Source organism: Ptychodera flava, chromosome 8 (assembly GCF_041260155.1).
Source record: "Ptychodera flava strain L36383 chromosome 8, AS_Pfla_20210202, whole genome shotgun sequence".
Taxonomy (NCBI): Eukaryota; Metazoa; Hemichordata; class Enteropneusta; family Ptychoderidae; genus Ptychodera; species Ptychodera flava.
Window position 1 is genome coordinate 12,467,379 of NC_091935.1, and position 9,096 is coordinate 12,476,474.

At 38.1% G+C, this 9,096-nt stretch overlaps 1 long non-coding RNA gene across 1 annotated transcript; it reads left to right on the forward strand.

Moving 5' to 3' along the window:
• Positions 1–7,224: 7,224 nt before the first annotated feature.
• Positions 7,225–8,291, forward strand: LOC139138509 (uncharacterized). Its single transcript, XR_011553628.1, has 2 exons — positions 7,225–7,704; positions 8,067–8,291. It is a non-coding gene; the product is annotated as an uncharacterized lncRNA (long non-coding RNA).
• The last annotated feature ends 805 nt before the right edge of the window (positions 8,292–9,096 follow it).

Here is a 9,096-nt window from a genome sequence, read left to right on the forward strand (position 1 = left end):
GAGCCCTAAAATATCATCTCTGAAAGAACATAAAATTAAGGAAAAACATACAAAAATACTCTTAACTGAGAGAAAGACTAACAGCGCTAAGGTTAAGAAAAAGACTGTATATGTAAAAATCGAATACAAAACAACATTACAAAACATGAAAAACATGGCTGGTACATTGCCCCTTTAAAACCATTCAGAGATTCCAGCTCTCTTATACAAGTGGGAATCATATTCAAACATTCGTTGCCATGTATTTCAAGGAGTTTCTATGGCAGTCATTGTGATAACTTATCTCCTCCGTCACTTGTCCTAGTAACGTACTACTTCTATAATTATGGATTTGATCTATTCTAGTGGATATGTTTATATAGGGAGGAATTAGATGTTTATTAATCTTATACAACAAAACACATTTAGAAAAGTAAAAGCTCTGTTTCACTGACATCCACTTTATTAAGCATATCTACACTGTGTGTTCTGTAGTGACACTTCAATATGATACTCATACCACGGTTTTACAGCCTCTGCTGTTGCAAAATATTGGCCTCACTACAATGAGACCAAACAGTATTACAATAGTCAAGGTAGGGAAGAACTAGTGTATTGTATAAGATAGTTCAAATATGAAGTGGTACCATTGGAGCTATTCTCGTGAGGACACCACGTGTCCTATTAATCCTGTTAACTATATTATTTTTATGTGTCTCAAAATTCAAGTTTTTGTCTATATGAGCACCCAGATAATCAAGACTATCAACTTGATCGATGGCTAGATTGTCCAGACTGGGTTCTAAGTTGGTAGTATCTTTTTGTCTGCTGCAAACAATCATACATTTTTGTATTCCTGATATGAAGGCTTAAGCTATCAGCAAATGGCCAACTCCTCACCAAGACAAGAATCCCTTGTAATATGTTAGAAATGTCATTAATTTCTGCGAATTAAAAGTTTGTATCGTCAGCGTATAAAGTTACAAGTGCAATGTGACAGACAACTAGGTACAGTGTAAGTCATTTACGTAAACCACAATGTCAAGTTGTTGTCTTACCACATGGGGAAACAATTAGCATTGTACCAAGATGACAAATGTTATGTTAGTGAAAATAAGGATTATTGTGTGAAATGTTACATCATACTACATAGCTTATCACCAGAATTTAACTCGCTACAGATGACAAACGTTATAGATCAAATGGACTTTTGAACTATCGATTTTTCCGGACATCCTTACTTTTCTTTCTAGTACATTCCTACCTAACCATTAGCTAAGAAATTTTTTTATTGTTCGTGGTACGTATTTCCATCTCCCGTTCACACAGAGTGTATATGCGTGTATGTACAGGTAGTTGAGGGAGCTCCCATCGCTCCGACAACAACCAAGCACTGTAGGTATTGGCATGTTGCTGGCAACAGCGCCCTCATCTTCTTTCGGGTCGGTGCTTTACGTTTCACTGACAATTTACGTCCAAGTGGCTACATACATATTTCACTTTACAAACATAAGTCACTTTAAGTATTGTGTTTGAATATGAACCTTTGAGCGCAGTTCTAACGATGCCCTCTTAATCATCCACAAATACGATCAATTCAAGATTTGTAATTATGTATAATTTAGCAAGAAAACTGAAATAAAATTATTTTAGATCCATGTTTAGGCTAAAAATATGGCAATATGTGAGTTCATATTCAATTATTTCTCCTTTACTACGAAAGACTGAATTTACCAAACAGAGTCAATATGTGCTACTAATAAAAAATAACTCCCTACGGTGTCCGACATTTAGATCGACAAAAAGTAGATTGAAACTTTGCCTTTGGGTGAAATATTCTACGCTGAACTGAACCTCTCCCCCGTCAAAAAAAAAACACAAAAAAAAACAACACACACACACACAAAAATACTGATAGAAAACTGGAAAATGCGCAAAGGATGACTTATGACGAGGCCCTGCATGAGTTCTTTCTTGTATGAGTACCTAGTACATCATTTAACAAATATTCCTTTGGTTTATCCCGCCCCTGAACAAGTTTTTCATGGAACCCTTATCAAACTGGATCAGTATAACATAATTCAAGTGGATGACATTTCGGCTCAAGCTGGTCAGATATTCCGAAAAAATAACAATTTCATGTCTTTACGTTATATTGCCTGTCCCTCGCGAATCAACCAGATTAAAACCAGATGTAGAAATGGCGGTTTCCATCTTTGCGTATTCTTTGCTGTTCTCGTCACGTGATAGCACAGGCGCTCGCTAGCTGGGTAGTCTCGAAGGTTGCAGTGACAGGCATGTCGGAGTCGTGTACGGGATCGATAAATCGACCAGAAAATCGATCAATTTTGCAGACTACCCAGCTAACGAGCGCCTGTGCGTGACAGTCGCCTCTCTACGTATGCCAACTCTACATATGATTTTATGAGATTGACTCACGACCTTACATATGTTTTGCCAGTTCAAAGTAATTCTCCGAAGACGTCATAAACAACAACTGGGCAATAAATAATCGAATGACGCTGCAAGTTTGAATTCAAAGGAGCGCCCTCATCGGCTATCGAGTATAAATCTTTTCAAACTTACCCTAGAAATCTGTGGCCAAAAAAGTGACGATCAGAACTAGACCGCCCACCGCAAGTGGTACTTTACACATTTTCTGTGGTTATATTCACATAAAGTCTACAAACAGCACAATTTGATGGTGTGATTCTTATCAGCAAGGTGATCATATGCCAATACACTAAAGACGAAATTATTCCAACTTCCCATTTCGTGACATTTACAGTGACGTCGGAAGGATAGTTTACGCGTTTGTCTTAAACGACTTGCTCATAATTCATTGAAATGGTGTCGATAATAATGTACTCAAGCTACCAATCAATTTCAGTGAAGTTAGGCCTATCGCCTTCCCAAGTCAATGGTCGAACGCCTTTTGAAATTCAACATTCCGGAATGAAACCACAGATAAACTTGACCTCTTTTTCTAATACGGTAAATGGAGAAGTGAAACAAATACAGAGATTGTGATCAGTGAAGGTTAGGCCTATCGCCTTCCAAAGTCAAGGGTCGAACACCTTTTGAAATCCAATATTCTGGGATGTAACCAAAGATTAACTTTACTTCTTGTTCTAGAGTTACGGTAAATGCAGAAGAGGAACTCATACGAAGATTGTACATCTATACGGACACAAAGACCATGGAAGGAATACAGCGGTACCGACTCAGTCCTGAGTTGAGTTAATAGTTCTTTACAAACCTAAGACTTACACATAAAATTCTCTCCCATCCAAGGTTTTCCTGCCATTTTCAAATTCAGCAATAAAATAGGTAGTACAGCTGTAAGACGACAGCGAACGATATCACAAAATCTTTGAAGTCTTAAGGGGATACATTTAGCTATTGGCGCCAGTTGATGTTCCCCATCCAAACATGTCAATACATCTCAACCCCCCTCACCATCCGATCATCTGACCATCAACCCACCCGTCCACTAATACACAGAAATTACATGAAACACATACGGCGACGGATAGACAGACATAAAGACTTGTACACAGATACACGCTGACAGAAAGATGCCGTTTAAACCACAGTTACATGTGGTTCGGATACATAGCGGCCGCCGCGTGGTATGCATAGAAAAATATTTTCTATGCATACGACGCGGCGGCCGCTATGCATGTATCGAACCACACGTAACTGCGGTTTACGAACACGCGTAATATATATGTTACCCCATACTGTTTGTGTTTTACCTGTGTGTGTTTTTACAGTTATATTTCACGCATTCAGTTATTACCTTATCTGCTCGCAGATATGTTTTGGCATTATTGCCTTGGTCAATTATAAGCTTTGTGTAAACATAGACAGTGCCCCGTCTAATGTACGGGTTGTAAACACACCGTGTTAAATATGTAAGGTGTTTTTATTCGACAATAATGCCAGGAAAGTTCAGACTCAAAGACAGTGAGCTAGAGTCTTGGTTAGCTGCTTATACAATCCATCGTCAACTGACTCTACACCAGGAAAATTAATGTGATAAAACAGACGAACCAAATGCTATACAGCTACACCCGGCCGGGAAAGCCACTGACTGCTCGGTCAATGACCTTTGAACCCGTTGCCGCAAAGAGGGCTGCACGGAAAGTACAAGTAATGATCTACTTGTCAATAGATAGTTTATGTAATCATGGTAATTGCGCAATTAAAAGTGAAGTAGTCCACATTTAGACAGGAAAGCTACGGATAGGCGGATAAAAACAAAACACGGCGAGCCTACTTAATCGCAGAAATGTTTTGGCAATGGAGCTCGGAGACGCATCGCGTCATGAACGTACCACTCAAAATACCATATTCTTGCCATCGTCAGTTGTGAGCTAGGTCTTCATTCGACTATAATGCGTGACAACATTCAGACTTAAAGATACTGTGGCATAAGATACCGTGTTTCCGTTCACATGCCCCAATGCAATAAGTTAGGTCGGTCGGGATTTTTTTTAATTTTATTAGGAAGTGGCCCACGCCATCAACAACCAGAAAACATTGGCAAAATTATGCGTAATTCTGAAAATGCGACGAAAAGTTAGGGTAGGAGGTTTTTAAATATGGTACCGTAGGTAGGGTTACATATTTTTTGTAACTTGGCCTGAGCTTAAGTTTTTGCTTCCTGGATAACAATCGTCAATGGACTCTATATCAGGGAAAGTTTTATCCAAAATCGGACAAACAAATTATAACACACCTGCCCGGGAAGCCACTGCCTGCTCGGTCAATGACCTTTGAACCCGTTGCCACAAAGACAACCACAGGGAAAGTAATAATATACTCGTTAATACATATTGTATGAAAGCACAAACAACTGAAAGTTAAGCAGCTCATACTATATTAAGAAAGGAAATCCATTGATAGGCCGACCGCAACAAAACACGGCAAGATTAAGTTGGGTCAACGCAGGTCAAGACCCCTACGACACGTATGTAGAACAATTACGGTTAAAAATTCGATTTATTTGGCCTGCGGTGTATGTACTCTCGGTTCAGTGCCGCAATTAAGGATCTTTTTCACCATTGACACCGGAAATGCATTGTCTCGCTGCTAATAAGGCCGTGTATCCAAAATCTCGACAATCACTCATTTCAGCTTGTATTGCAGACCCTAGAACTAGGGTCTATGCCCGTACTTAACTTGGCCATAGCGAGATCATTCACAACACGCAACGGGGTTGAAAAGGCGATTTACCTGGTAATCCATTGTATATCACAATATGCTCTGTGCTGATTCAAAAACATACACCGAGTGTTTACTTGACCAATGTTTATTACCAGTGGTAGTTATTGTTGCGAGGTTTTGACGTACATATCAACAACATGAAGAGAAAGGATTTTTGTGGCCAGAGTTGAGCCTTCGGACCTTGTTTTGATGCCCCAAGGGACCGAGCACAATTAACGGCAGGGGGGGGGGGGCGGGAAGAGAAAAGGGGGGGGGGGCACGAAAAAAAATGAGTGTTCTTGGGGTGGGCCATGAAAATTCCAAGGAAGGTAAGGGGTGGGCCACCAAACTTTTTTACACCATGACAGACAGAGAATATTTTTCAGCATTTTTGTTCCTTGTTGAAGCTGGAGTTCCTTGTTAAACTTCTTGTAGCATGATGAAATACCAAGTCTTGAACCTCACAATGCAGTTGTTCTGTGTAAAATCAGCAATATTATGATTAAAATAGCACAACACAATACTGAAAAGTATATTCCCTTACAAAACTGAACTGCCTATTAGCCAGTCCACATAACTGTGTGGAACAGGTGGCATGGCTATTTGAGGGAAAAAGGCAGTCCATAGCAGCCTAACCTGCCACATGCCAGTATTGGAAATACGACATGTTAAAATTTGAACATTAATCACAAGCTATGCATGTGAAATCAGGCTCAGCCATGTGAAGTAACCATTCATTAGCAGTCCTATTGAATTCATGACAGAAGGGAAGATTGTCAATGGATTGAATGGTAGCTTACACATGTGGCAGTAAAAATTTAGACATGCATTAATAAACTCCAAGGACTGACTTGTTTGTCAATTCTCATGTTTTCATATCCCTATTGTCTATTTAATTTAAATAAATTAGGCAGCACTCATGTGTAGAGTTGTTTTTACTTGAGTTAAGTTTTTCAGGTGAAATTACTCATGTTTGCACTATAGAAATGTCACATGGGTCACATGCACTGGTTACCAGTTAAATTGTTCTCAGACATAAATATTTAGTGGATACAGAAGCAACGGTTTGCCATTTTAAAGTGACAGTGTAAAGCTGTAAGTTTTTGATTTTGTTAATATTTTTGTTATGTATCAACTGCACTTACTTTATTGGTTCACAAATTTAAGTTGAATTAGCTCGTTGATATTATCAATACAACCAACATACACTTGTGTGCATGTATATTATAAAAGTCCACGTGTTATTGTGTTCAATTAAAGTTTAGTCCAGACCAAAATGTGTTTACCAACAATAACAATGCTGACTGTACATAATACAGGTTGTGAACACTGGACATTTGAACGTGTTTTAGAAAATAGAATAACATTTGCAATACTGGCTAACATGATTTTGAAAAGAGAGAAAAACCTGTAGTCGATGTACGAAGAACAAAATTTCTGCCAAAATTATGAAGTTACAGACTATCCCTTAAATATAGTTAGAATTAATTTAATTCATCTCCATTCAAAAAAAAGAGACCAGGATTTTCAGCATAAACCAATGAATATGACAAGAGGGAAGTAATGCAGATGGCTGCGAACGTCTGTGAGTAGTAAATTAAATCAGCACAGATCAAATTTTAAACATCGTTTATTTTTATTTTCAAAATGTGAAATAATTAACACATGTTCACCGCTAAATATTCAATATGATCGGAACCTGCATTCTATTGAAAGGTACTCACATTTTCAGACGTATATGGTTGGATCTGTCAATAAATTTTGTCAGATCATCACACAACGACGAACACACTTGCGACGGTTCTGCATCTGCCATTGTAAAACTTTCGCGATTACAACTTACATAAAACTTAATGGAAACGCAGTACAGGTACTGTTCATCCCCAAACCGTTCAAAAATCGAGCCGGATCGACTAACGGTTCTGACGATGTATGATGTCGTGACTTTGGAAAGAGTTGCGTTTCCGAGAGTGGACAGGGTATGAACGTAAGGGTCCCGTAAATGGTATGCTGGAATTTAACAAGGCCGATCAGTATTGCAACGGGGTTCACTTAGTGTGCTGGCTTAGTGTGCTGGACTTCCGTATTTTAACTGATCTCTTCATATAAAGTCATTTTTTGCTTATTAGAAAAATCTAAAAGAACAGTTTACGCGTACTTGAAATGTCAAAATTTTGCGACGGTCACGACCCTTGACCTTTCGAATTTGACCAATGCTTTGTGTTCCCACGCGATCGTTATCGGACACATTATACGTTGCATCTCTCAAATGAGATAACGCATAGTTTTTTCAAGTATTAACGGCTGTTCAAATCTTCAGCTGAATCTTACGAATTATGGCTGATTTCTCAGTCATTTCTTCCCCCAGTGACGACACATTTTAGTCAAAACAGCAAGTGAGTTAGGTCTATGTATGTTTCGGTGGGCATGACGGTATATTTCCCCGCGACATTGTTGGATGCAGTGACCGAGATAGCAAGTCGCCGTGGTGGACGATAATTTTCCATTGATCCGGTAAGTATGTGAAATGCATATTTATAAAGGGCAATTACGAAATTAGTATGCCTTATAGAGAGGCTTTTCTCTGCACATTGATGTTTTCCTGGGAAGCTTGGTTTTGTATATGGCCCGACATTTTTAACCTGAGCTTGAGGGCCAGTGGCAACAACTAGTCCAGTCAATACAACGTACACAAGCCCAATACATTTCTAGATATGTTACACTTTTAATGTGTTAATTTTGCACTCGCAAAGATGCGTGTAAAAAATTCCTCTATGTGTATGTAACAAATCACACACATGTTCTGAAACTATATTGTAAAGTTGTTGTCTTAATAAATGTTGCTAAGTTCATTCTCTTCTTTCTGTTCATTTCAGTGTGCATATCAGCCAAGGCCCAAGAAAAATTCGGCAAGAATAACCATGACTTACGTAAAGAAGTCTTCAATGTCAAATTTCAAAACAAAATAGGACATGAAAGACGAGACTTGGCCAGAGTTAAATGAACTCTTTTAAAAACTAATCTTTGACTAAATCACTTTTCACTGTGTCTATGAAATTTGTTGAAGCCAAAAATTTATTAAATTGGTCATCAGACTTACAGATATATTTTGTGCTTTTTATTTTGAACGTTTGGAAAGGTGAGTCTGCTTGTGTTTGCTGTGATCAGGTGAGTCTGAGTTGCTTTTAACTCTGTTTGGCCTGTCTTAGTTTTAGGCCAAATATGGTTAAATTACATCTCCAACCAATTGTATCATATAATACATGTACACTAAAAGAGCCTGTGTAAAAAGTACTTGATTTCACTGGAATTTGATTTCACTTATTTGATATTTGCTTACACCTTGCAAACATGCAAATGTAACAATGTTTACCAAATTCGTAACAGCAACATCAATAAAGTAAAATCTGGTGTCAAATCAGTACTTTTCATGGTGCTCTTTTTCTGCCAGGATGACCCTGTCATTCATATGTGCATTCAAAATAACCATTCGTTCACATACATGTGAACAGTTCAAAATAACCATTCGTTATTCAAAATAACCATTCGTTCACATTTATGTGAATGGCTAGCTGAAATGAATGTGTACTGCCTAACTGCCTATTCCCTATGCACATGCATTTAGCCATGCCAACTAGCCATGTGAATGCTAATTTCACATGGTACTGACAGGCATTCCTGTTCTATAAGCTAGCTGTAGGTGTTACAAGTAGTAAAGCTTGAACATATGTTATTTTGTTTATTATTTATATATTTATTTGTTTATTATTTATTTCAAGAATGCAAGAATGTTGTTTTCACTAAAGCATATATTAAAAGTTATAAGGATTATATATATGTGTACAACTTTGTACCTATGTAATTTTTTTTTTTTGGGGGGGGGGGGGGCCACAAAAATTTTGTTGC